The 27,127-nt window shown below is 40.0% G+C and overlaps 1 protein-coding gene and 1 long non-coding RNA gene across 2 annotated transcripts in view; both read left to right on the plus strand.

The window, feature by feature from the left end:
* The window catches only part of CA10 (carbonic anhydrase 10), a 568,264-nt gene that overhangs the window by 452,367 nt on the left and 88,770 nt on the right, over positions 1 to 27,127 (plus strand). The gene's annotated exons all lie outside the window — the stretch shown is intronic.
* LOC132657317 (uncharacterized) lies at positions 1,901 to 14,208 on the plus strand. Its single transcript, XR_009595303.1, has 2 exons — positions 1,901 to 3,551; positions 6,026 to 14,208. It is a non-coding gene; the product is annotated as an uncharacterized LOC132657317 (long non-coding RNA).

A 27,127-nucleotide genomic window follows, 5' to 3' on the forward strand; every position in this document is an offset into this window, starting at 1 on the left:
CCGCATGAAAGTGAAAGTCCATGGAATTCTCCAGGCCAGAATATTGGAGTGGGTAGCCATTACCTTTTCCAGTGGATCTTCTAAACCCAGGGATTGAATCCAGGTGTCCTGCATTGTGGGTGGATTCTTTACCAGCTGAGCCAAAAGGGGAAGGCCCAAGGTCCGTATAGTCAAAGATATGGTTTTTCCAGTAGTCTTGTTCAATTGTGAGAGCTGGACCATAAAGAAGGCTGAGCACTGGAGAATTGATGCCTTCAACCTATGGTGCTGGAGAAGACTCTTGAGAGTCCCTTGGACAGCAAGGAGATCAAACCAGTCAATCCTCAAGGAAATCAACCCTGAACATTCACTGAAGGAACTGATGCTGAAGCTGAAGCTCCAATACTTGGCCACCTCATACAAAGAGCTGACTCATTGAAAAAGACTCTGATGTTGGGAAAGATTAAAAGCAAGAGGAGATGGGAACAACAGAGGATGAGATGGTTGAATGGCATCACTGATTCAATGGGCATGAGTTTGAGCAAGTTCTAGAAAATGGACATGAAAGCCTGGCATGTTTCAGTCCATGGAGTAGCAAAGAGTTGGACAGCACTGAGGGACTAACAACAACACTTTCTCTGTTTAAATTGGACCTGTCATTTCTAAGCAAGCAGTGTGAAGCCGCAGGAAGGATTTAGAATTAGAATTCAGGCAATACCCAGTTTCCACATCTAAAACTAGGGATGATAAATTACAGTTTACTGTTAAAAACTCCTGAGGTAATAGTTAAAAATGCACATTTTCCTTTTCACCCAGAAAGTCAGATAGAAGGTCTTAGGGTAGAACTCAAACATGGATTTGTAATAAGCATATATGATAGTTCTTATTAGCAGACAAGTTTAGAAATGATTGGCCCACGGAATTTTTGTTTGAATTAAATATAATAAGATGGTGTATGCATCAAGCACTTGGCACAAAGCAGCCTTTTCTAAACCTTAGATTTCTTCTCCCTGCCTTCATCAAAGTCGTGTTCTGTTTTTATATTTCTTTACTTTTGATTATTGGTATTAAGAAGACAATCTTCAGCTTCCAATGCCAAAGTTCTGGAACTTTCTCATAGAGAACATGGCCTTGGGTGGGTCAGGGTGGAAGTTAAGCCTTTCAGTAGTTTGAAGAAGAATCCACTAAGTTTCTATAATTCTCTTAAATAAATTTATTGCACCATTCCCTTTCACACTTACTCAAGGAGCAGGAAAGAATATTGGAGTGAATAGCCATTCCCTTTCAGATAAACATGACCATAAATCTACATACTCTCTCATCTTATTGGTTAGGATGCCCAACGAAATGTTTTCCTGAGACATAGTGACAGGCTTTACCTGAAAAATGAATAGCTGCTTGGTGGTCAGAGTTTGAAGAACTTTCTTTCCTGTTGTTTAGTTGCTAGCTCAGTTCAGTCGCTCAGTCGTGTCCGACACTTTGTGACCCCAAAATCGCAGCACAGCAGGCCTCCCTGTTCATCACCATCTTCCGGAGTTCACTCAGACTCACGTTCATTGAGTCAGTGATGCCATTCAGCCATCTCATCCTTGGTTGTCCCCTTCTCCTCCTGCCCCCAATCACTCCCAGCATCAAAGTCTTTTCCAATGAGTCAACTTTTCTCATGAGGTGGACAAAGTACTGGAGTTTCAGCTTTAGCATCATTACTTCCAAAGAAATCCCAGGGTTCATCTTCAGAATGGACTGGTTGGATCTCCTTGCAGTCTAAGGGACTCTCAAGAGTCTTCTCCAACACCACAGTTCAAAAGCATCAATTCTTCAGTGCTCAGCCTTCTTCACAGTCCAACTCTCACATCCATACATGACCACAGGAAAAACCATAGCCTTGACTAGACTTAACTTAGTTGGCAAAGTAATGTCTCTGCTTTTGAATATACTATCTAGGTTGGTCATAAATTTTCTTCCAAAGAGTAAGCGTCTTTTAATTTCATGGCTGCAATCACCATCTGCAGTGATTTTGGAGCCCCAGAAAATAAACTCTGGCACTGTTCCCACTGTTTCCCCATCTATTTCCCATGAAGTGATGGGACCAGATGCCATGATCTTCGTTTTCTGAATGTTGAGCTTTAAGCCAACTTTTTCACTCTCCTCTTTCACTTTCATCAAGAGGCTTTTTAGTTCCTCTTCATTCTCTGCCATAAGGGTGGTGTCATCTGCATATCTGAGGTTATTGATATTTCTCCCGGCAATCTTGATTCCAGCTTGTGTTTCTTCCAGTCCAGCGTTTCTCATGATATACTCTGCATAGAAGTTAAATAAGCAGGGTGACAATATACAGTCTTGACGTACTCCTTTTCCTATTTGGAACTAGTCTGTTGTTCCGTGTCCAGCTCTAACTGTCGGTTCCTGACCTGCATACAGATTTCTCAAGAGGGAGGTCAGGTGGTCTGGTATGCCCATCTCTCTCAGAATTTTCCACAGTTTATTGTGATCCACACAGTCAGAGGTTTTGGCATAGTCAATAAAGCAGAAATAGATGTTTTCTGGAACTATCTTGCTTTTTCCATGATCCAGAAGATGTTGGCAATTTGATTTCTGGTTCCTCTGCCTTTTCTAAATCCAGCTTGAACATCAGAGAGTTCATGGTTCACGTATTGCTGAAGCCGACCATCACCAGATGGTCACCACCAAAATCAGATTGATTATATTCTATGCAGCCAAAGATGGAGAAGCTCTATACAGTCAACAAAAACAAGACCAGGAGCTGACTGTGGCTCAGATCATAAACTCCTTATTACCAAATTCAGAGTTAAATTGAAAGTAGGGAAAACTGCTAGACCATTCAGATATGACCTGAATCAAATCTCTTATGACTATACAGTGGAAGTGAGAAATAGATTTAAGGGCCTAGATCTGATAGACAGAATGCCTGATAAAGTATGGAATGAGGTTCGTAACATTGTACAGGAGATAGGGATCAAGACCATCCCCATGGAAAAGAAATGCAAAAAGCCAAATGGCTGTCTGGGGAGGCCTTACAAATAGCTGTGAAAAGAAGAGAGGCAAAAAGCAAAGGAGAAAAGGAAAGATATAAGCATCCGAATGCAGAGTTCCCAAAGAATAGCAAGAAGAGATAAGAAAGACTTCAGTGAGCAATTCAAAGAGATAGAGGAAAAGAACAGAATGGGAAAGCCTAGAGATCTCTTCAAGAAAATTAGAGATATCAGGGGAACATTTCATGCAAAGGTGGGCTCGATAAAGGACAGAAATGGTCTGGACCTAACAGAAGCAGAAGGTATTAAGAAGAGATGGCAAGAATACACAGAAGAATTATACAAAAAAGATCTTCATGACCAAGATAATCACGGTGGTGTGATCACTCATCTAGAGCCAGACATCCTGGAATGTGAAGTCAAGTGGGTCTTAGAAAGCATCACTACAAACAAAGCTAGTGGAGGTGATGGAATTCCAGTGGAGCTATTTCAAATCCTGAAAGATGATGCTGTGAAAGTGCTTCACTCAATATGCCAGCAAATTTGGAAAACTTAGCAGTGGCCACAGGACTGGAAAAGGTAAGTTTTCATTCCAATTCCAAAGAAAGGAAATGTTTAATTGCTAAGTCATGTCCAATACTTTGCGACCCCATGGAGTGCAATTTTCCAGGCCTCCCTGTCTCTCACTATCCCCCAGAGTTTGCCCAGGTTCACATCCATTGACTTGGTGATGACGTCCAACCATCTCATTCTCTGTCATCCCCTTCTCCTCTTGCTGTCAATCTTTCTCAGCATCAGGGTCTTTTTCAATGAATTGGCTCTTTGTATCAGATGGCCAAAGTTAAGGGGCTTCAGCTTTAGCATCAGTCCTTCCTGTGAATATTCAGGACTGATTTCCTTCAGGATTGGCTGGTTTGATCTCCTTGCTGTCCAGTGGACTCTCGAGAGTCTTCTCCAGCACCATAGTTCGAAAGCATCAATTCTGTGGTATTCTTCCTTCTTTATCACCCAATTTTCGCATTTGTACATGACTACTGGAAAGACCATAGCTTCAATTACATGGACCTTTGTAGGGAAAGCGATGTCTTTGCTTTTTAATACACTGTCTAGCTTTGTCATAGTTTTCCTTCTAAGAATCAAACATCTTCTAAGTTCATGGCTTTAGTTACCATCCACATTTTAGAAACCAAGAAAAGAATATCCGTCACTGCTTCCACTTTTCCCCTTCTATTTGCCATGAAGTCGTAGAATCAGAAGCCATGATCTTAGACTCTGCAAAGCAGGTTATCTTCACCTGAAGTACAGCAACCACGACTTGTCCCCAGGACCAAGTACAGTGGCTGGCATGGAATGAAAATGTGGTATGTTGTGGTATTTACAGGCCACAGAGTTTTGAGATCTGTAGTCAAAATTTTGATTTAGAAAAAAAAAAAAAAAGCAATCCATGTTTCTCCTTTCATTCAAAACAACTATAACTCATTTCACTCACCCTGACCAATGGTTTTCAACCATGCACAATTTTGCTCCCCTAGAGGAGGGTATATGCCAGGGATGCTTCTAAAAATCCCCCAATGCACAAGACAGCCTCACAACAAAAAATTGTCGAGCCCAAAATTGATAGTACTAAGTTAGCTAAAGTTAATAGTACTAGGATAAGGAAACACTGCCTTACACCAATTGTCATGCTTGGCTAAGATTGATTCCCATCTAATTTTGCCAATCAGCCTGTAACAGCATTCTTTTGGCAGGAAAAAAAAAAAGCCCATATGTGGTCATCAAAGCAGAGAAAGAGGAAACACATTTACTAGGCACCACTATAGGGCCCAAATATTGTGCTAAGCTTGTCCCAAAGTTTATCTCAGTCAATCTTTTTAACAATCCTTCACCATACCCATTTTACAGGCCAGGGAAATAAGGGTAAGAATATTTAAATAATTGACTAATGGTTACTCAGCTCAGAAAAGACAAAAGTGAAATCATACCAAGGTTTTTCTGATTTTAAGGCCAGCGATCTAGCCACTGTGCACAGTGATCATGGGTAAATGGTAGCCATAGACCTTTATCCCTACCCAAATCTTGTCTTTCATGGGCACTGTAATTATCACATAAAACATAGGCTTCCTTTGAATTTGTGCATTATCTGGCATTTTCGCTTTCCTTGAAATTGGAGGGGAAAAATAAAAGCCTTTCAGCCAAGCATCAGCATCGGTATCCATGTGAGTGGCATTCCCTTCATCCAGTCTTTTTATTCCTCAGCCCATGGACTTTCTGCACCATAGCAGAGTCCTAGCCTTAAATTGTTAGTGGGAGTGCTATTGATACTTAGAAAAAAAAAATGATCTTGCCCAGAATTACAGTCCTCTGTTTTTCATTACAGTTGCTTTTAACATCTCTGGCACCTGGGCAGTAAATGTCAACAGATATTCTCCAGTTATTGTGACAGCCCAAAACACACATACCCCAATACTCCCTTAGGGGCAGTGTCACTACCCAACTTTGAGAATACTGGGTCCCAAGTTCTCACTCCAGTGTTACGCCTGTGCTTTTTTGTTGCTCACAGATATATGTGTAATTCAGCTGTTTTATCTTCCCAGAGTTAGGAATGGGGTTTCATTGTGTCAGATCATTTATCTTTCTTATTCAAAGGGAAGTTTAAAGGATGCTGTCACATTGGCATTCTGGTCAGTTGCCTGGTTTGTTTGTTTTGACACTGAGATCTGCAGTCACACCCTCTGCTTTTCCCATTCCCAAGACTTTGTACATACTAGAATTCTTTCTTCCCTAAACACAGCTCTTCAGGTCCTGCCCTGTCTATTTATTCCTAACTACTCAAATGCACTTTCAAATCAGATGCAGTTACTGCTCAGATGCACTTTCTCCTTGAGGTTTCCCCTGATTAATCGAGCAGAATCCGGTCTCTCTTTCTCCCCTGAAATCCTTTAATATATTATACCAGTGGAAAAAAGTCTTCCTGTAAAAGGCCAAATAATAAATATTTTAGGTTTTGCTGGCCATATGGTTTCAGTTGTAACTGCTCAATGTTTCCTTTATAGTAGGGAAGCAGTCACAGCCCTATATGTAAAGGAATGGCTGTGTCCATGAGCCAGACATCCTGGAATGTGAAGTCAAGTGGGCCTTGGAAGACATCGCTACAAACAAAGCTAGTGAAGGTGATGAAACTTCAGTGGAGCTATTTCAAATCCTGAAAGATGATGCTGTGAAAGAGCTGCACTCACTATACCAGCAAATTTGGAAAACTCAGCAGTGGCCTCAGGCCTGAAAAAGGTCAGTTTTCATTCCAGTTCCAAAGAAAGGCAATGTCAAAGAATGTTCAAACTACTGCACAATTGCACTCATCTCACATGCTAGTAAAGTAATGCTCAAAATTCTCCAAGCCAGGCTTCAACAATATGTGACATGTGAACTTCCTGATGTTCAAGTTGGTTTTAGAAATGGCAGAGGAACCAGAGATCAAATGGCCAACATCCGCTGGATCATGGAAAAAGCAAGAGAATTCCAGAAAAACGTCTATTTCTGCTTTATTGACTATGCCAAAGTCTTTGACTGTGTGGATCACAATAAACTGTGGAAAATTCTCAAAGAGATGGGAATACCACACCACCTGACCTGCCACTGGAGAAATCTGTATGCAAGTCAGGAAGCAATAGTTAGAATTGGACATGGAAAAACAGACTGGTTCCAAATAGGAAAAGGAGTATGTCAAGGCTGTATATTGTCACCCTGCTTATTTAACTTATATGCAGAGTACATCATGAGAAATGCTGGACTGGAAGAAACACAAGCTGGTATCAAGATTGCTGGAAGAAATATCAATAACCTCAGATATGCAGATGACACCACCCTTATGGCAGAAAGTGAAGAGGAACTCAAAAGCCTCTTGATGAAAGTGAAAGAGGAGAGTGAAAAAGTTGGCTTAAAGCTCAACATTCAGAAAACGAAGATCGTGCATCTGGTCCCATCACTTCATGGGAAATAGATAGGAAAACAGTGGAAACAATGTCAGACTTTATTTTTTGGGGCTCCAAAAACACTGCAGATGGTGACTGCAGCCATGAAATTAAAAGACGCTTACTCCTTGGAAGAAAATTTATGACCAACCTAGATAGTATATTCAAAAGCAGAGTCATTACTTTGCCGACTAAGGTCCATCTAGTCAAGGCTATGGTTTTTCATGTGGTCATGTATGGATGTGAGAGTTGGACTGTGAAGAAGGCTGAGCACCAAAGAATTGATGCTTTTGAACTGTGGTGTTGGAGAAGACTCTTGAGAGTCCCTTGGACTGCAAGGAGATCCAACCAGTCCATTCTGAAGGAGATCAGTCCCAGGTGTTCTTTGAAAGGAATGATGCTAAAGCTGAAACTCCAGTTACTTTGGCCACCTCATGTGAAGAGTTGACTCACTGGAAAAGACAATGATGCTGGGAGGGATTGAGGGCAGGAGGAGAAGGGGACGACAGAGGATGAGATGGCTGGATGGCATCACTGACTCTATGTACGTGAGTCTGACTGAACTCGGGGAGTTGGTGATGGACAGGGAGGACTGGCGTGCTGTGATTCATGAGGTCGCAAAGAGTCGGACATGACTGAGCGACTGAACTGAACTGAACTGATGTTCCACTGAAGTATTACTTATGAAATAAAATTTGAAATATATATATATATATATATATATATTTAGCTGTCATGAGATAGCATGTTTTTCCCAACCATTTAAAAGAATATAACCATATTTAGTTCACAGGTCATACAAATTAGGCAGCGAGCCATATTTGACCCACTGGGCATCATTTGCTGAAACTTGCTTTATGTCATCACTTTCTTTTTGTGTTTATCGCATTCTAGCTCCTTGCCATGTCAAGTAGGGTTCTCAGGCCAGCATCATGGATTTCACCTCAGTCCTTTGAGAAATTCAGAATCTCATGTATAATGAATAAGAATCCTCATTTTAATGAGATCTTCAAGTGATTTATGTACCCAATACAGTCTACACACTGATAATGCTTGCTTATTAAATGTTTGTTTTCACACGCTCACCTCCCACCTCCCCACAGTAGACAGTAAACTCTGTGATGGCAAATAGGTTTGTCATATATATCTTTGATTCCTTACACTTCACAAAAAAAGGACTATGATTGCTTTTGAGAGTAAATGAATTATTGGATTATGAAACCTTAATTAATATACCTCTTGGTCTTCAGGCTGTCCTTTTCTCTCTTTCCCTTCACTCTTTTTATTATCTGTCTCTCCTGAAAGCTTCATATTCTAGTTTCTGGATAATCCATTAGGGAAAGAGAATACATCTTTTCTTGGTTAATTAAGATAAAGAGAGAGGCAGAATCTTGGAGATTTCAGATCTTCCCTAATTGTGATTGGAGATGAACTGCCAATTTTATGCTCCTGATTTGTCTCTCAGAAGGGCTTGCCTGCATGCTTTGCCTTCATATTTTTCTCTTGGCTGCATTAAACCATTTTTCTGACCCTATATTAGATGTTCGCCTCTTTTAGAAGCAGCTGAATTGTTATCAACTTTCATAGCTCCTGATTTTTACTTGAAATTCCTGGACTAGCAAGTCAACTTTGTAACCACGAACACATGCTGGAAGCCACTCATCCTTCACTGAGATCCCCACATGGATCAAATAATTTTTAGTTATAGCAGGAAGCAGTAGAATCTTTTAAAATGGTTGTGTTTTTCAGGAATAACTACAAAAATCTCACAGGCTCAACATCTCTTTTTGTTCTTTAAATACACATACATAAATATTCTTTAATTTATAGCAACATTAATTTGACCATGTTAAAGTGAAAAATTCCATGGTTCTTCATGGAATTGTTCTTCATAGAACATTGATAATGTTGTACAAACACCACCTTTATTTAGTTCCACAACAATTCCATCGCCCCAAAAAGAAAGCTTGTACTTATTAAATAGTTACTCCCCATTTTCCCCCTCCCTAAACCCCTGACTGCCACAAATCTGCTTTTTGATGTGGATTTAACTATTCTGAATATTTCATATAAATGGAATCATACAACACATGACTTTTTGGGCCTGCCAGCTTGTTTCATTTAGCACAATATTCCCAAGTTTCATATCTGTTGTAGCATGTGTCAGTATTTTATTCCTCTCTTTGACTGAATGATATTTCATGATATGAAGAGGCCGCAGTTTGTTTATCCATTTGCCTGTTAACAAACCTTTGGATTGTTTACACCTTTAGTCTATTATGAATAGTATGACTATAAATATGCATGTACAGGTTTTTGTTTGAGTACCTACTTTTTATTCTTTTGTATATACACCTAAGAGTAGAATTGCTGGGTTATATGATAATTATATGATTCACTTTTTGAGGAGCTGCCAAATTGTTTTACTGTATTTTTTGCAGGACATTTAACTTATGCCAAGCATTGAGCTAGAGTCCACAGAGCACTTTTACTAAAAAAAAAAAAAAAAAATTCTAGAGACAGGAGGAAATCAGAGGACCAAAGTAGTCCAAGCAGTCTTTAGGAATCTATGACAGTTGTGCCTCTCTTGTTCTTTCTCCTCCACCTTAATTATCTTCCTCTTTCCATGTATTTTCTCTTTACTATTATTATTGAAATGTAACAAGGAGGAGGGGAGGGCAGAAGCACTATGGAGAGTTACTATCAACAAGGATTAATAGCAATAATAACCACTATCTATTGGACAAATACTATGCCATGTAGCAGGCATTATCAACACTTTTAAAAACACTTCCAGTTTTTTCTTGATGAAATTAAAAATACAATGTCAATAATGATAAGATCATTTTATAAATAGTAAAAGTTTGCTAATGAGAAGAATAACATTTTACTTAATTGGAGTTTAAAGTTACTGTCTCTTATCATCAGAATTGACTATGAATGTCCATGTTTAATGTTGATTTGTAATGAGATTTTGTTTTATTTATTTATTTTAAAAACTTTTAAATTTTATTTTGGAGTATAGCCTGTTAGCAATGTTGTGATAGTTTCAGATGGATAGCAAAGGGACACAGGCATACATATACATGCATCCATTCTCTCCCAAACTGCCCTGTCATACAGGTTGCCATATAACAATGAGTAAATTCCCCTGGGCTATACGGAAAGACCTTATTGGTTATCCATTTTAAATACAGCAGAGTGTACCTGTTTATCCCAAACTCCATAACTATCTCTTCTCCTCATCATTCCCCCCTGACAAGCATAAATTCACTCTCTAAGTTGGTGAGTTTCTTTCTGTTTCATAAATAAGTTCATTTGTACCATTTATTTTCAGATCCTGCATATAAAGGATGCTATACAATATTTATCCTCTGTCTGACTTACTTCACTCAGCATGGCTCTCTCTGTGTCCATCCATATTGCTGCAAATGGCATTATTTCATTTTTACTGGCCAACTAATATTCCATTGTATATATGTACCATATTTCCTTTATGCAATCCTGTTGAGGAATGCACAACCAATATTTTCAGAAAGCGACTGAAGACTTGGAGAATTAAGAAGCATATTCAGGTTTGAATGTCAGAACTAGAATCTGGTCTGTATAACAACAAAATGTATAGTCTTTCAAAACACTACCACATTGACATTTCTTGACCAGTAGTAACCAAAAAATCTCAACACAAACATCAAAAAATCACATGTCAAGGCTGCCTTTGGCTATTAGGGAGTCACAGAGGGTTAATTTACACCAGTGGACTCCACTGTAGGACAATCATCATGTAGTTTGGCCTGGGTGCTAAGGAAGAGTACAGTCTCAGTAATAACTATGAAGATCATAGAATAAAAACTACCATGTAATCCAGCAATTCTACTTCTGGATATTTATCTGAAGGAAACAAGAACACTAATTTAAAGATATATCTGCATTCCATTCATTTTGACATTATTCACAATAGAGAAGTTAGGGAGGCAACCTGTGTTGGTCAGGAGAAGGCAATAGCACCCCACTCCAATACTCTTGCCTGGAGAATCCCAGGGACAGGGGAGCCTGGTGGGCTGCCATCTATGGGGTCGCACAGAGTCGGACACAACTGAAGCGACTTAGCAGCAGCAGCAGCAGCAGCATTAGCTGTGTCCATCAATGAATGAATGGATAAAGAAGATATATCATGGAATATTAACCATAAAACAAATGAAACCTTGCCATTTGTGAAATATGGGTGGACCTAGAAGGTATTAAGTTAAACTAAATGTCAGACAAAGACAAATGTTGCATATTTTTACTCATATATGGAAAGTAAAATACAAATAAAACAAAACAGATTCATAGATACAAGGTACAAATTGTTGGTCACCAGAGTGGGGAGTGGAGAAGGCAATGGCAACCCACTCCAGTACTCTTGTCTGGAAAATCCCATGGACAGAGGAGCCTGGTGGGCTGCAGTCCATGGGATCGCTAAGAGTCAGACACGACTGAGGAACTTGACTTTCACTTTTCACTTTCATGAATTGGAGAAGGCAATGGCAACCTACTCCAGCGTTCTTGCCTGGAGAATCCCAGGGATGGGGGAGCCTGGTGGGCTGCCCCCTATGGGATCGCAAAGAGTCAGACACGACTGAAGAGACTTAGCAGCAGCAGCAGCGGCAGCAGCAGAGTGGGGAGAAGTTAGGAGAAGGGGCAGGTGAAATAGGTGAAAGGGATTGAAAGGTACAAACTTTCAGATATAAAATAAATGTCATCGGGGTATAACTTATAACCTTGTGAACATAGTAAATAATACTGTAATAACTTTGTATGGTGCTAGATGGTGATTAGATTTATCATGGTGATTACTTCCTAATGTATATTAGTATTGTATCAGTATGATGTTAACCTGAAAGTAATAGGATATTTATGTCAATTATATTTTAATAAAAAAAGAAATCTGGAAAAAGACCCTAGATCATTTCTACAGGGACCAGTTGAGAGCTTAATGACATGACATGGGCCTGAAGTGTCTCTATGCATAACTGCCCAGAATGGTCTTGTACTGCCATTGACGTAAGGTAAGGTGCACACAGTTTTCTCAAAGTGAGGAGTGTTGCAAATTATTTATTTTATATAAAGTAGAGAAAATTCACATCTACCGCTAAAGCAGTGTCTCTGTCATTCACTTTGCTTGTAGATAGGTTTTCTAATATAAGAGGAAAGAAAGTAGCTGTAAAGTTAACCCAAATTCTATCTCAGAGCTTCTGGAATTTGAGAAATATCCAAATCACATGACTTGCTTGAAAACACATTATTGGGCCTAACTGTCAGAGATGCTAATGCAGTAGGTCTGGGTAGGGCACTCAGTGCTATATTTATAACAAGCCCCTAGGTGATGCTCAGCCTGGATGTGCCACTCACAAGACAGTTCAGAGTAGGCAAGTGAGAAGGATAATGGGAAAGGATCCTAGAGATCTGCTTGCAGAACCTCGATCCTTTGGTCCCCTCCTGTCTCTAGATAAATGCTCTACATTGCAAAATTTTAAACTCTGTGCCTGGCACAGGTAATGGTCAGTTTTTAAATGTAAGGAAGTAGTTTGGCAGTTCCTCAAAAGATTAAACATAATGTTACCATATGACCCAGCAATTCTACTCCTAGGTATATATCTGAAATAATTGAAAATAGGTGCTTAAAAACATGTATACACAAGTTCATAGATTCCATTTCAAGTCCACTGAGCCACCTGAGAAGCCCTAGCACACACATGTTTATAGACTGCACTTCAAGTAGTACTGAGCAATCTTAATTGTGCTGAAACTGCCAACAACGAGCCATTACAGACAGTGCTTTATGACACTAGAAGGTGTCTGTGGGTTTTTCTCAAAAGCAGCATATTCCCATGGAAGTCTGTATCACATGAATGTCATGCATGTGTTCAGTTAAGATAAAATTTTAAAACCATTAGCCCAGTTTCATCCACCTCATTAGAACTGATTTAAATGTATTCTTTTTAATGGCTGAATAATACTCCATTGTGTATATGTACACAGCTTTCTTATCCATTCATCTGCTGATGGACATCTAGGCTGCTTCCATGTCCTTGCTACTATAAACAGTGCTGCGATGAACACTGGGTTACACGTGTCTCTCTCTCTCTCTTTTTTAAATTATTTTTTTCTTTTTTAAAAAATTTTATTTTTACTTTATTTTACTTTACAATACTGTATTGGTTTTGCCATACATTGACATGAATCCACCACGGGTGTATACGAGCCCCTAATCCTCAATCCCCCTCCCACCTTCTACCCCATATCAACTCTTTGGATCATCCCCGTGCACCAGCCCCACGTGTCTCTTTCAATTTTGGTTTCCTCGGTGTGTAAGCCCAGCAGTGTGAGCATCTTTTCATATGTTTGTTAGTCATCTGTATGTCTTCTTTGGAGACATGTCTATTTGCTTCTTTGGCCCATTTTTTGATTGGGTCGTTTATTTTTCTGGAATTGAGCTGCATAAGTTGCTTGTATATTTTTGAGATTAATTGTTTGTCAGTTGCTTCATTTGCTATTATTTTCTCCCATTCTGAATGCTGTCTTTTCACCTTGCTTATAGTTTCCTTTGTTGTGCAGAAGCTTTTAATTTTAATTAGATCCCATTTGTTTATGTTTGCTTTTATTTCCAGTATTCTGGGAGGTGGATCATAGAGGATCCTGCTGTGATTTATGTCGGAGAGCAGCTGATTATACAGAGTGAAGTAAGCCAGAAAGAAAAATACCAATACAGCATACTAACATATATATATGGAATTTAGAAAGATGGTCATGATAACCTTGTATGTGAGACAGCAAAAGAGACACAGATGTATAGAACAGACTTTTGGACTCTGTGGGAAAGGGAGAGGGTGGGATGATTTGGGAGAATGACATTGAAACATGTATACTATCATGTAAGAAATGAATCGCCAGTCTAGGTTCGATACAGGATACAGGATGCTTGGGGCTGGTGCACTGGGATGACCCACAGAGATGATATGGGGAGGGAGGTTGCAAGGGGATTCAGGATTGGGAACTCATATACACCTGTGCTGGATTCACATCAGTGTATGGCAAAACCAATACAGTATAGTAAAGTAAAATTTAAAAAGAAAGAAAAGAAAGAAAGAAAGAAAGAATAATGATAAGAAAAGAATAAAAAAGAAGCAAAGGGAAAAAATCAAGTCATGCATAAACACATAGATTGTTAGAAAAATGACTCTTGAAGTCCACTGTCCACATCAGTCAGTTAGCAACAGACCAAAGACCATGATTGAAATCAAATTTAATTGACTTCGCTATTTAAAAGATTTGGTTGATTTTTATAAAGTAATTAGCTTCCAATTAAAGTAAATAAGTTAATTTAAAATTTTTAAAATAAATAAATAAATAAAACCATTAGCCCACAGATTTGGGATATTCAAAGAGTCACAGATCCCATTCATATTGTTCAGGCTACAAGAACAATGACAATTATGCTAATTATGTCAGTTTTACTCCTGCAAACTCCATGGCAGGTTAGGGGGATGTGCTTAAGAGGCAGAAGTAAGCCAGGTGTTCCCTCCCAGCAGCTGCCTCTATCATAGTGTCCTCTGCAAAGCTACAATTTTTGACCTTCATACCTTTTTAGAGCTCATCTTTTATGATGGAGCATCTTCCTTGAGATGGTTCTAAAATTTATTCAAGGCAACTGGGAGGCAAAAGTCTGTGAACTGAAGCTCACAGAAAATGAAATGAGAGCTGTGTTAATTTCATGTTAATAACAGGAGAGCAATTTTCTTACAGGGAATAACTAGTTACCTTAATCATTTTAAGTAGTTATTAGCAGTAGCCTAAAAAGGATGTTTATGCTTATCACAACACGAGCACAAAGGAAATGAAGGCATGAATAGCAAGACTTTAAACAGATTTCTGGCATCCTCCTTCTAGGTAGATGATTAAATGGTATTAATCTTTAAAACTGACTTCAATCTTGAGATCATAACCATGTGATAAAATGCTAAATTAACTGCTGGAAATAGAGGTGGGCCCAATAGATTTATTGTGCCAATTTACTAACAGCAGAAGTGTGCACCACTGTTATGAGGAAGGCCATAGGAAAGAAATAATGACAGGTAGATATATGGATTAATTAATTAAATGCATATAAAAGAATTTTTCCTAATATAATGACTTCCTCAGAAGCTGCTCTATATGTTTCTGAGAATAAGAAAAGCTACAAAGTATCATTTGTTCTTTCATTTCACCCCACCCCCAAGAAAATGATCAGATTAGAAAATAAATAAAACTCAGGCAACTTATGTAAACGACATCCACACAATAGAAAAAAAAATTGCAAAAGAAGATAAAAATACTTGTTCAAAGATTTTATAGTTTTAAGACATGTCAAGTAATTTTTTCATAAGTAAGAGGACAATTCTTCCCTGTGATCATTGTAATTTGTAAGAAGAATCAGTTTGATAATTCAGGAAAATCATCCATATCAACAAAGTGCATTTAGTAACCAGTGATGCAAGAGGGGCTATGTTAGCTCCTTGAGAGAAAATCTGTAAACCACATTCTGGCTTCCCATAATTCTCATCATTCTGGAGAGATGTTTCTGTAAACAATAATTGTAACTTGGAGTAGTAAATGTCTTAGTTTATGTTGTAAATAAACTATGTTGTAGGAATAAAGGTAACACAGAGGCACAGGAGTGCATTCCCACCTGAAAGGTGAAGCCTGGGCAGGGTTTCAAAGAATGAGTAAGAATTTCCAAATGGACACAGTAGTGAAGGATATATCTGGTGGAGGGAAGTTCAGTTCAGTTCAGTCGCTCAGTCATATCTGACTGTTTGCAACCCCATAGACTGCAGTATGCCAAGCCGCCCTGTCCATCACCAACTCCTGCAGTCCACCAAAACTCATGTCCATTGAGTGGTGATGTCATCCAACCATCTCATCCTCTGTCGTCCCCTTCACCTCCCACCTTCAATCTTTCCCAGCATCAGGGTCTTTTCAAATGAGACAGTTCTTCACATCGGGTAGCCAAAGTATTGCAGTTTCAGCTTCAACATCAGTCCTTCCAATCAATATTCAGGACTGATTTCCTTTAGGATGGACTGATTGGATCTCCTTGCAGTCCAAGGGACTCTCAAGAGTCTTCTCCAACACCAAAATTCAAAAGCATCAATTCTTCAGTGCTAGCTTTCTTTATAATCCAACTCTCACATTCATACATGACTACTGGAAAAACCATAACTTTGACTAGATGGACTTTTGTTGGCAAAGTAATCTCTCTGCTTTCTAATACACTGTCTAGATTGGTTATAGTTTTTCTTCCAAGGAGCAAGTGTCTTTTAATTTCATGCCTGCAGTCACCATCTTCAGTGATTTTGGAGCCCAAGAAAATGAATAAAGACTCTCACTGTTTCCATTGTTTCCCCATCTATTTGCCATGAAGTATATGCTAAAGCTGAAACTCCAGTACTTTGGGCACCTTATGCTAAGAGTTGACTCATTGGAAGAGACTCTGATGCTGGGAGGGATTGGGGGCAGGAGGAGAAGGGGACAATAGAGGATGAGATGGCTGGATGGCATCACTGACTATATGGACGTGAATCTGAGTGAACTCCGGGAGTTGGAGACGGACAGGGAGGCCTGGTGTGGTGTGTTTCATGGGGTTGCAAAGAGTCGGACACAGCTGAGCAACTGAACTGAACTGAACTGAATATGCCAGCAAATTTGGAAAACTCAGCAGTGGCCACAGGACTGAAAAAGGTCAGTCTTCATTCCAATCCCAAAGAAAGGCAATGCCAAAGAATGCTCAAACTACCACACAATTGCACTCATCTCACATGCTAGTAAAGTAATGCTCAAAATTTTCCAAGCCAGGCTTCAGCAATATGTGAACCATGAAATTCCTGATGTTCAAGCTGGTTTTAGAAAAGGCAGAGGAACCAGAGATCAGATTGCCAACATCCGGTGGATCATGGAAAAAGCAAAAGAGTTCCAGAAAAACATCTATTTCTGCTTTATTGACTATGCCAAAACCTTTGACTGTGTGGATCACAATAAACTGTGGAAAATTCTGAGAGAGATGGGCATACCAGACCACCTGACCTCCCTCTTGAGAAATCTGTATGTAGGTCAGGAAGCAACAGTTAGGACTGGACACGGAACAACAGACTGGTTCCAAATAGGAAAAGGAGTATGTCAAGGCTGTATATTGTCACCCTGCTTATTTAACTTATATGCAGAGTACATCATGAGGAACGCTGGACTGGAAGAAACACAAGCTGGAATCAAGATTGCCGGGAGAAATATCAATAACCTCAGATATGCAGATGACACCACCCTTATGGCGGAAAGTGAAGAGGAACTGAAAAGCCTCTTGATGAAAGTGAAAGAGGAGAGTGAAAAAGTTGGCTTAAAGCTCAACATTCAGAAAACGAAGATCATGGCATCTGGTCCCATCACTTCATGGGAAATAGATGGGGAAACAGTGGAAAGAGTGTCAGACTTTATTTTGGGGGGGCTCCAAAATCACTGCAGATGGTGATTGCAGCCATGAAATTAAAAGGTACTTACTCCTTGGAAGAAAAGTTTTGACCAACCTAGATAGCATATTCAAAAGCATAGACATTACTTTGCCAACTAAGGTCCGTCTGGTCAGGCTATGGTTTTTCCTGTGGTCATGTATGGATGTGAGAGTTGGACTGTGAAGAAGGCTGAGTGCTGAAGAATTGATGCTTTTGAACTGTGGTGTTGGAGAAGACTCTTGAGAGCCCCTTGGACTGCAAGGAGATCCAACCTGTCCATTCTGAAGGAGATCAGCCCTGGGATTTCTTTGGAAGGAATGATGCTAAAGTTGAAACTCCTGTACTTTGGCCACCTCATGTCAAGTGTTGACTCATTAGAAATGACTGACGCTGGGAGGGAGTGGGGGCAGAAGGAGAAGGGGACGACAGAGGATGAGATTGCTGGATGGCATCACTGACTAGATGCACGTGAGTCTGTGTGAACTCTGGGAGTTGGTGATGGACAGGGAGGCCTGGCATGCTGTGATTCATGGGGTCAAAAGAGTAGGACATGACTGACTGACTGAACTGAACTGAACTGACCTGAACTGAACTGAATGGGACCAGATGCCATGATCTTCGTTTCCTAAATGTTGAGCTTAAAGCCAACTTTTTCATTCTCCTCTTTCACTTTCATCAAGAGGTTCTTTAGTTCCTTTTCCCTTTCTGCCATAAGGGTGGTGTCATCTGCATATCTGAGGTTATTGATATTTCTCCTGGCGATCTTGATTCAAGCTTATGCTTCATCCAGCCTATGTTTCTCATGATGTACTCTGCATATAATTTAGATAAACAGGGTGACAGTATACAGCCTTGGTGTACTCCTTTCCCGATTTGGAACCAGCCTGTTGTTCCATGTCCAGTTCTAACTGTTGCTTCTTGACCTGCATACACAGTGCTCAGGAAGCAGATCAGGTGGGGGGAAAAGCATCTTCAAGGTTGCAGATATGAAGTTGGGTCTGTGTAGGAAACTGTATAGGGTTAGCATATATGGTTTGCAGAAAGAGTGAAAGGTTCGAAATTGTGGAGGGATTTTCAGTGATGCAAAAGAGCCTAGATATTTCCCTAAGGAGTATGAGGTGTTAGAAGAATTCCCTAAGCAGGAGAGTAAAATGTTTAGGCTGAAGTCACCATAGTGCCCACTGTGCCTAGACTGGATTAGAGCGACATAAATTTGGAAGCAGCAACTCAAGTTAGGAAGTTAAGAAATAATCCTGGTAAGGTTAGGCATGGCCCTGAACTAAAGTAGTGGTGTTGGGAATAAAGAGGACAGGGATAATTAAAAGGACGATTAGAAATATTCCTGATAATCTAGAGGACTTTGTGACTGCTAGGAATAATGAAAACAAGATTCTTCCTAAGCAGATCTGTTGCAAGTGTATCAGTGCAGTTCTGGCTGGATGATGACCTTGTTAGAGGGCTTGCAAGAGGAGCAGACCCAAGAGAAGTCCAAGTGGTGGGACTGTGAGCATGGTTTAATATAAGCTGCAGCTTGGAACATAACATTCCCTGCAAGAGCGCAAATGTTTCCCTTGCCTAGATGCAAAAATTTACCATAGGCAGTTGGGGAAGACATATGGGATTGCCTTGGGTTGGCCCTGTATCTTTCCCATCTGGGGTTTTAGGTGTTCTGCTTTCCAAATGCTGAAAAACGAGGATGAGCATAAGAAGCTCATAAGAAGCTTCAGGGCTGTTACTGGGAGGCTGTGTTTGCTCATTGCTGCTTTACCTCTCTCTACATTTACTGACCTAGAAAACAAAGAATAGTCCTTGCTGGAAGCCATTCAATTCAACAGGCCATAAGGCATGAAGCATGTTCAACAGAATTACCAGCAAGAGAGGTATGTGCTTTTGTGTCAGTCCAAGACAGAGTTAACCTTCTTGTCTCCTGGGCAGGCCTAAGGTTTTACCACAGAGAAACCTAAGTTGTTCCAGTTCTCCTTCCAGGCTTCCTCTCCTGTAAAGCTTATTGCAACTCCCCACAGAAAGCAACCAATCCTTGAGGGAACTCATTTTATCTATTGAAGGAAGTGACAGAAGGGCAAGAGATCTGAAATAAATTCCATTTATTCCATTTATTTCTGTTTAATTCAGAGTTTATTGCTGTTCAATTCAGATATACTGTACAACACTGGGAAAATAGCTATGGCAGAGGTATTGGAACAGGAATTTGCCTGAATTCCTGCAGCCCTACCTGAAGCACTGGAGAGGGTTCTGGAAAGAAAGCAAGATCTCTGGAGTCCATTTTTATTTTGGCTTCTGGTTAAGAGCCGGGAATGGAATTAGGTTCTGGGATTTAAATTCTAGCTCTTAAATGTATTATCAAAATGAGATATTGGAAAAGCTATGTAACTTCTTTAAGCCTTAGTTCCTTGAATGTGTGCATACATGCATGCTCAGTCACTTCAGTCATGTTCATCTGTTTGCAACTGTATTGACTGTAACCCATGAGGCCCCTCTGTCCAGGGATTCTCCAGGCAAGAATACTGGAGTGGGTTGTCATGACATCCTCCAGGAGATCTTTCTGACTCAGGGATCAAACCCATGTCATCTGCCTTGAATGCATTGAAAACTGATTCTTCCCACTGAGCCACCAGAGAAACCCTAGTTCCACCCCACCTCTGTAAAAGGGGGATGATGAAAATGTTATTACATGGCCTCACAGGGGATTCATTGAGAGGATTAAATAAGATAATATTTGTGAATCACCAAATACAACATCCAGTATATACTAGGAAATCAATAAGTGTCAGTTATATTGCTACACTAACTTAGGGCAACTGAGGGCACCTGATCTCCAACCCATGTATTAGTAACTTATATGTAAAACAATGAACTGCTAATGAAACTTACAGCTCAGACATGCTGTGATCCCATGTACATTGCAGTCATCTTCATGATCACAGCAGTGGTGGTGATGGAGGTGGTATGTGTGTATGTAGGTATATTTGTACTTTGGGGAAGAGGTAATAAAAAAGTCGGGTTGAAGGGGAAATTCAGATTGTTGAATGTCCAGTATATGCCTGTGCTGTGTATTTTATGTGCATTAATTTATATAATCACTTGCTAATAAGTTGAAAAACTAGAGAAATAAGTTTTATCAGACCACCTTACCTGTCTCCTGAGAAATATGCATGCAGGTGAAGAAGCAACAATTAGAACAAGACATGGAAAAACGGACTGGTTCAAAATTGGGAAAAGAGTACATCAAGGTTGTATAGTGTCACCCTGCTTATTTAACATATGCAGAGAACATCATATGAAATGCTGGGCTCAATGAATCACAAGCTGGAATCAAGATTACTTGGATAAATATCAATAACCTCAGATATGCAGATGACACCAATTTAATGGCATAAAGCAAAGAGAAACTAAAGAGTCTCTTGATAAGAGTGAAAGAGGAGAGTGAAAAAGTGGCTTAAAATTCAATATTCAAAAAAAAAAAAAAGATCATGGCATCTGTTCTCATCACTTCATGGCAAAAAGATGGGAAAAGTGGAAAGAAAACAGATTTTCTTTTCTTGGGCTCCAAAATCACAGTAGTGACTGCAGCCACAAAATTAATAGACATTTGCTCCTTAGAAGGAAAACTATGGCAAAACTAGACAGCATATTAGAAAGCAGATAGATCACTTTGCCAACCAAGTTCCATCTATTCAAAGCTATGTTTTTTCCAGTAGTCATATATGGATATGAGGGTTGAACCATAAAGAAGCAGGAGTGCCAAATAATTGATACTTTCCAATTGTAGTGCTGGAGAAGACTCTTAAGATTCCTTTGGAAAGCAAGGAGATCAAATCAGTCAATCCTACAGGAAATCAACTCTGAATATACATTGGAAGGACTGATGCTGAAGCAGAAGTTCCAAAAATTGGACCAACTGATGTGAAGAGCCAATTCACTGGAAAATACCTTGATGCTGGAAAAGATTGAGGGCAGAAAGAGAAAGGGGCTGCAGAAGATGAGATGGTTGCATGGCATCACTGACTCAATCGACATGAGTCTGAGCAAGCTTTAGGACACAGTGAAGGACAAGGAAGCCTGGAGTGCTGAAGTCCATGGGATTGCAAAGAGTTGGACATAAATTAGCAACTGAACAAGAACAACAATCCCTACCTTAAAAATGAAGAACACCAAGTTCATAGACGTTAACTCACTGGCTCTAAGTCACAGAGATAAAGCCAGGGCCAAGGTCAGATTTACAATTCTTTCCAATACTCAGAGATTTTGGGGGGATTTTTACAAACATACAAAAGTTATTTAAAACAGTAAAAGCTAACTTTTAGTGCTATAAGAATTCATAAAAAGGAAAAGAACAAATTCAGACAGGGAAAACAAGAAAGTTAATATGTAGAACATGGTAGTTAGGAGGGTCTTTCAATTGGCAGAAAAGATAGCTTAAGAAAATGGCCATTCCAGGTGAAGGCCAACAGCATAGGCAAAGGCCAAGCTGTGTGAAACTATTCAGCACATGGAGGGAGCAGCCAGGAGCCCCTTGAATAACTAGTTGGGGTAGGGGAAGGGGTAGAGGAGAGTGTGAGAGAATGCTAGAGTTGATGGGGCTGTGGAAGCTCTGAGAACCAACAAAGGGCAGGGAGGCCTGGAGGTAGGAAGAATGAGACAGCATTAGCAGTAGGGAAAAGCCGAGAGGCTGATCCCAGGCCAGAACTTGCAGGGGAGTGATTTGCAGTGTGTCTGGAGTATCTCCTGCCCAGGAAAGACAGAACCTGAGACACGACAGATCGACACACGAAACCTCTCCTCCCAACCTTAGAGATAGGATCCCAGGCAGCTGGAGCCTAGGCTGGAGGATAAGGAAGAATGGACCTCTGGGCCTTTTCTCCACAACTAACTCTAAGTAACACGTAGTATCAGTGGTCTTCGCTCCATAATGAGTAATTTGTTTAGCTAATCCCTCAAACCTGAATTGTCATTCCCAATCCCAAAGAGTTTACATCCATTTGGAGGCCACATGACTTCACAGTTAACATCTTGTCTTTGGCATCTTGTTTGATCCATTAATAACTGTGTGGCTTGAACATATTACTTAACATCTCTATGCTTTAGTTTCCTTTTCTGTAAATTGGAGGTAATGATAATTTCCTCATGCATGAAGTTTTTGTGAAGAATAAATTAGACAAAATATGTGAATGAGCTAACACAGTCCTGGCTCAACTACCGGCTCAGTAATAATGTTCACAAGTGTTCCCGTCATTATTCATTGAGGTTTTGAGATAAACAGATGGATATTTGAGAGTAGAATGAACAGTCCAGATACAGCCAGAGAAAGGCAGAGGTGGAGGGTGTTTCAGGTATCATTCAGTCTCTCATGTTCACACATGAGTTGGTATCCCATAGGTTCAGGGAAGAAAAAGGAATGCAGACCAGAATGATCAGGGAGGCTCTAAGCAGTCAGGACTGTCACAAGAACCATATAGAAGCAGGGGCTGCACCTAAGGCCAAAGAGCAGGTTTGATTCATGGCTCCACATTGCACTAGCTGGAAGACTTCAGGCAAGTCATTCCACCTCTCTGACCTCAGTCTCCTCATCTGTTAACTGGGAGAAATTGCTGCTGGTATAGTTGTTACAAGAATTAAATGAGAGGCATTCAGGACCCTGCTGGCTCATAGAAAGACTATGTAATAGTTCTCTTAATATTTTTGAAATTGAAGATCAGGCAAGATAGAGTTGCCAAAATCTTGGCTTTCTGTCAAGTAGAAATACAGAGAGTTTTGGATGAAAGAGTCAGGCAACTCAGTATCTGGGTCTGATGTCTCTGAGTTTATCAGCTATCAAATTTATTTCAAATTTATTTATAGCAGAATGCTACAAGGGAGTGTACAGGGAGAAAAATGCAAGGTGCAGAGTATAATTCATATGGATTCAGAGTAATTAGCTTTATGAAGGACAAGTCTAACTACAAGTGTTTGTTAGTGAAGTAACAGCTAAAGAATAACCAAAGTTGTATAACTCTTGCAGCATATTTGGTTGGTTAGTGCCGAAGGCTGTTGACTCAATTCTAGTTTTGCTGCAACAAATTACTCACTGCTAGTCCACTCCCACCATTTCAATGGAGAAAGGAAAAGGGCATCCTTCTCATCTTATTGAGGACAAAACTTCCATTTTACTTCACTTGACAAACACCAGCTATCCAACCTGGTGGAGGGCATCAGTTCAGTTTTGTTCAGTTGCTCATTTGTGTCCAACTCTTTGCGACCTCATGAACTGAAGTGTTCCAGGCCTCCTTGTCTACTTCCAACTCCTGGAGTTTACTCAAACTCATGTCAATTGAGTCGGTGATGCCATCCAAACATCTCATCCTCTGTCATCCCCTTCTTCTCCCACCCTCAATCTTTCACAGTATCAGGGTCTTTTCAAATGAGACAGTTCTTCACATCAGGTGGCCAAAGTACTGGAGTTTCAGTTCAACATCAGTCCTTCCAAAGAATATTCAGAATGGACTAGTTGGATCTCCTTGCAGTCCAAGGGACTCTCAACAGTCTTCTTCAAAACCGCAGTTCAAAAGTATCAATTCTTCGGTGCTCAGCTTTCTTTATACTCCAACTCTCACATCCATACATGACTACTGGAAAAACCATAGCTTTAACTAGACAGACTTTTGTTGGTAAAGTAATGTCTCTGATTCATATAACTTTACTTCCAAGGAGCAAGTGTTTTTAATTTCATGACTACAATCACCATCAGTAGTGGTTTTGGAGCCTCCCCCCACCCACCGCCTCAAAATAAAGTCTGCCACTGTTTCCCCATCTATTTCCCTTGAAGTGATGGGACCAGATGCCATGATCTTCGTTTTCTGAATGTTGAACTTAAAGCAAACTTTTTCACTCTCTTCTTTCACTTTCATCAAGAGGCTCTTTAGTTCTTCTTCACTTTCTGCCATAAGGGTGGTGTCATCTGCATATCTGAGGTTACTGATGTTTCTGCTTGCAATCTTGATTCCAGCTTGTGCTTCATCCATCCCAGTGTTTCTCCTGATGTACTCTGCATATAAGTTAAATAAGCAGGGTGACAATATACAGCCTTTATGTACTCCTTTCCCTATTTGGAAGCAGTCTCTTGTTCCATGTCCAATTCTAACTGTTGCTTCCTGACCTGCATACAGGTTTCTGAAGAGGCAGGTCTGGTTGTCTGGTATTCCCATCTCTTTAAGAATTTTCCATAGTTTGTGGTGATCCACACAGTCAAAGACTTTGGCATAGTCAATAAAGCATAAATAGATATTTTTCTGGAACTCTCTTGCTTTTTTGATAATCCAGTGGATGTTGGCAATTTGATCTCTGGTTCCCCTGCCTTTTCTAAAACCAGATTGGATATCTGAAAGTCCATGGTCCATGTACTGTTGAACCCTGGCTTGGAGAATGTTGAACATTACTTTAGCGTGTCAGATGAGTGCAATTGTGCAGTAGTTTGAGCATTGTTTGGCATTGCCTTTCTTTGGAATTGGAATCAAGTCCTCTCCCACTCCAAGAGATGAGAACCCCTAGAGATCTTTTTTTTTTTTTTTTCTGAGAATGTGGAATGATGGTCTATCTTCTATAGCTTCTTTAGACAGGCAAAGGGCTAATAGGCCCTACCTAGTTGGATCACAGAGCTCTCTCCCTGTGTCACTCACCCCACAGTGACTTTTGTCATTATTTCAGCAGGATCTATTCTGGGGAGTGGCTGGATTCTCTGCAACACCATTATCTTGCTGTAAAAATGTTGTAACTTTAAAGAGACAAACTTAACAAGTGGTTTTACAAAAGGCAGAAGCCAAAGATCAGGAAAACAACAACAACAACAAAACTATTGCAACCAGAAGCCAAAGCAGAAGAAAAGACCAGCTTACGTTTGATAGCAACTTTTATTGTGGTCCAGATAGAGTCAGCGCTTTTGTTATCCTGTCCAAAGGCATGGAGACATTTAGCATGGGGATACCTATTTTTGATGTCTTTTTAAAATTAACCCTGTATAACTGATGTTGTTATAGCAGATACAGAAATAGTTGGAGGAGTGGCAGCCTGAATATTAATAGAAAAAATATGTCTTATTTATTTTGAAGAGAATAAACCTGAATACTAATGTAAACCTGGCACTTCAAGGAGACTTGTTACCAGGTAGCCACTTGTCTAATTTTATCTCAGTAAGTTTCAACCTTTGATGTGATAGTAATACATAAACCAAAGGAATTGTCACCATTAATAACTTTAGTGTTTTTCTAGGTATGAGATGATTTAAGATTCTAGGTTCATGAAAATCCTTACCTCAAAATATCTATCTGAAGGCCTGTTCTGTCAGTTTTTCCTAGAGCACAGGATGAATTCTCCATTTCTGATCTTCATTCTGAAGTCCTTTTAGGGAGTTTTGAAGGTCAACAGCTGTAGTGGCTATGGTTTAATCTTTGTAGAGATAAACCACAAGTTCTAATTTCCAATCAGTAGGATCTTGTGATGATCATAAATTCAACCATAGTTGGGAAGGGCATTTTATGATCATTTCATTCCTTGGTGATAAGAATGCTCATTCCTAGGTCTGGCAAAGATTTTGCTGATAGGCTGCTCAAATTGCTACTATTGGGTTAGTCCAGACTAGTAGCAGAAACGGAGAGGGCACTGGTGACCCATTCTAGTACTGTTGCCTGGAAAATCCCATGGATGGAGGAGCCTGGTAGGCTGCAGTCCATGGGGACTCGAAGAGTAGGACACAACTGAGTGACTTCACTTTCACTTTTCATTTTCAAGAATTGGAGAAGGAAATAGCAACCCACTCCAATGTTCTTGCCTGGAGAATCCCAGGGACGGGGGAGCCTGGTGGGCTGGCATCTATAGGGTCGCACTGAGTCAGACACGACTGATGCGACTTAGCAGCAGCAGCAGGAAAAAAAAGTCTGCTCCCCCTGTCTTACTAGTCTCTTATGGTCCAGGAAAATATTCCCTCTTACTGCTTCTTCCCATAGCACAAGTTACATTATAGCAAACATTGATCTCATATGGAACTACATAATTTTATTAGAGGCTCAGTCACACTGTCTTTGGTAATGCAAGAAACAACAATCTTGTAAAACAGGCAAAATGCAAATAACATATCTAGCAGTATTAGTCAAGTCATAAGTAAGAATTAACCCAAGAACTTCCATTAGGTCCAGCTTAGTACATCCCAGGTTGTCTGACTTAGTCTGTTCACAGCATGTTCAGTTGCTTCAGTTGTGTCTGACTCTTTGTGACCCCCATGGACTGTAACTCACCAGGCTCCTCTGTCCATGGGATTCTCCAGGCAAGAATACTGGAGTGGGTTGCCATGCCCTCCTCCATGGGATCTTCCTGACCAGGGATCAAATCAGCGTCTCCAAGTATGATTTAACTGTTCCCAGCATAGAAGAGCCTTTAAACTTAAATTACCGTAGCCTGGTGATTAACTAGATAAATTCATCCCGTATTTGTGGGATGTTTTATTCCTTGGCTGAAATTATGCTTGTTGCTCTGATTGAACTTGAGTAAAAGAGGAAATTTTACATTTATGGTCAGGGTCAGAGCAGGTATTATTAATTGGCGGATGAGGGTATCCTCATCTAACAATATCAATAATAGCCTAAACAAGACTCTAATTTTTATTTTAAAAATAAAT

This window comes from Ovis aries, chromosome 11 (genome assembly GCF_016772045.2).
Source record: "Ovis aries strain OAR_USU_Benz2616 breed Rambouillet chromosome 11, ARS-UI_Ramb_v3.0, whole genome shotgun sequence".
Classification (NCBI taxonomy): Eukaryota; Metazoa; Chordata; class Mammalia; order Artiodactyla; family Bovidae; genus Ovis; species Ovis aries.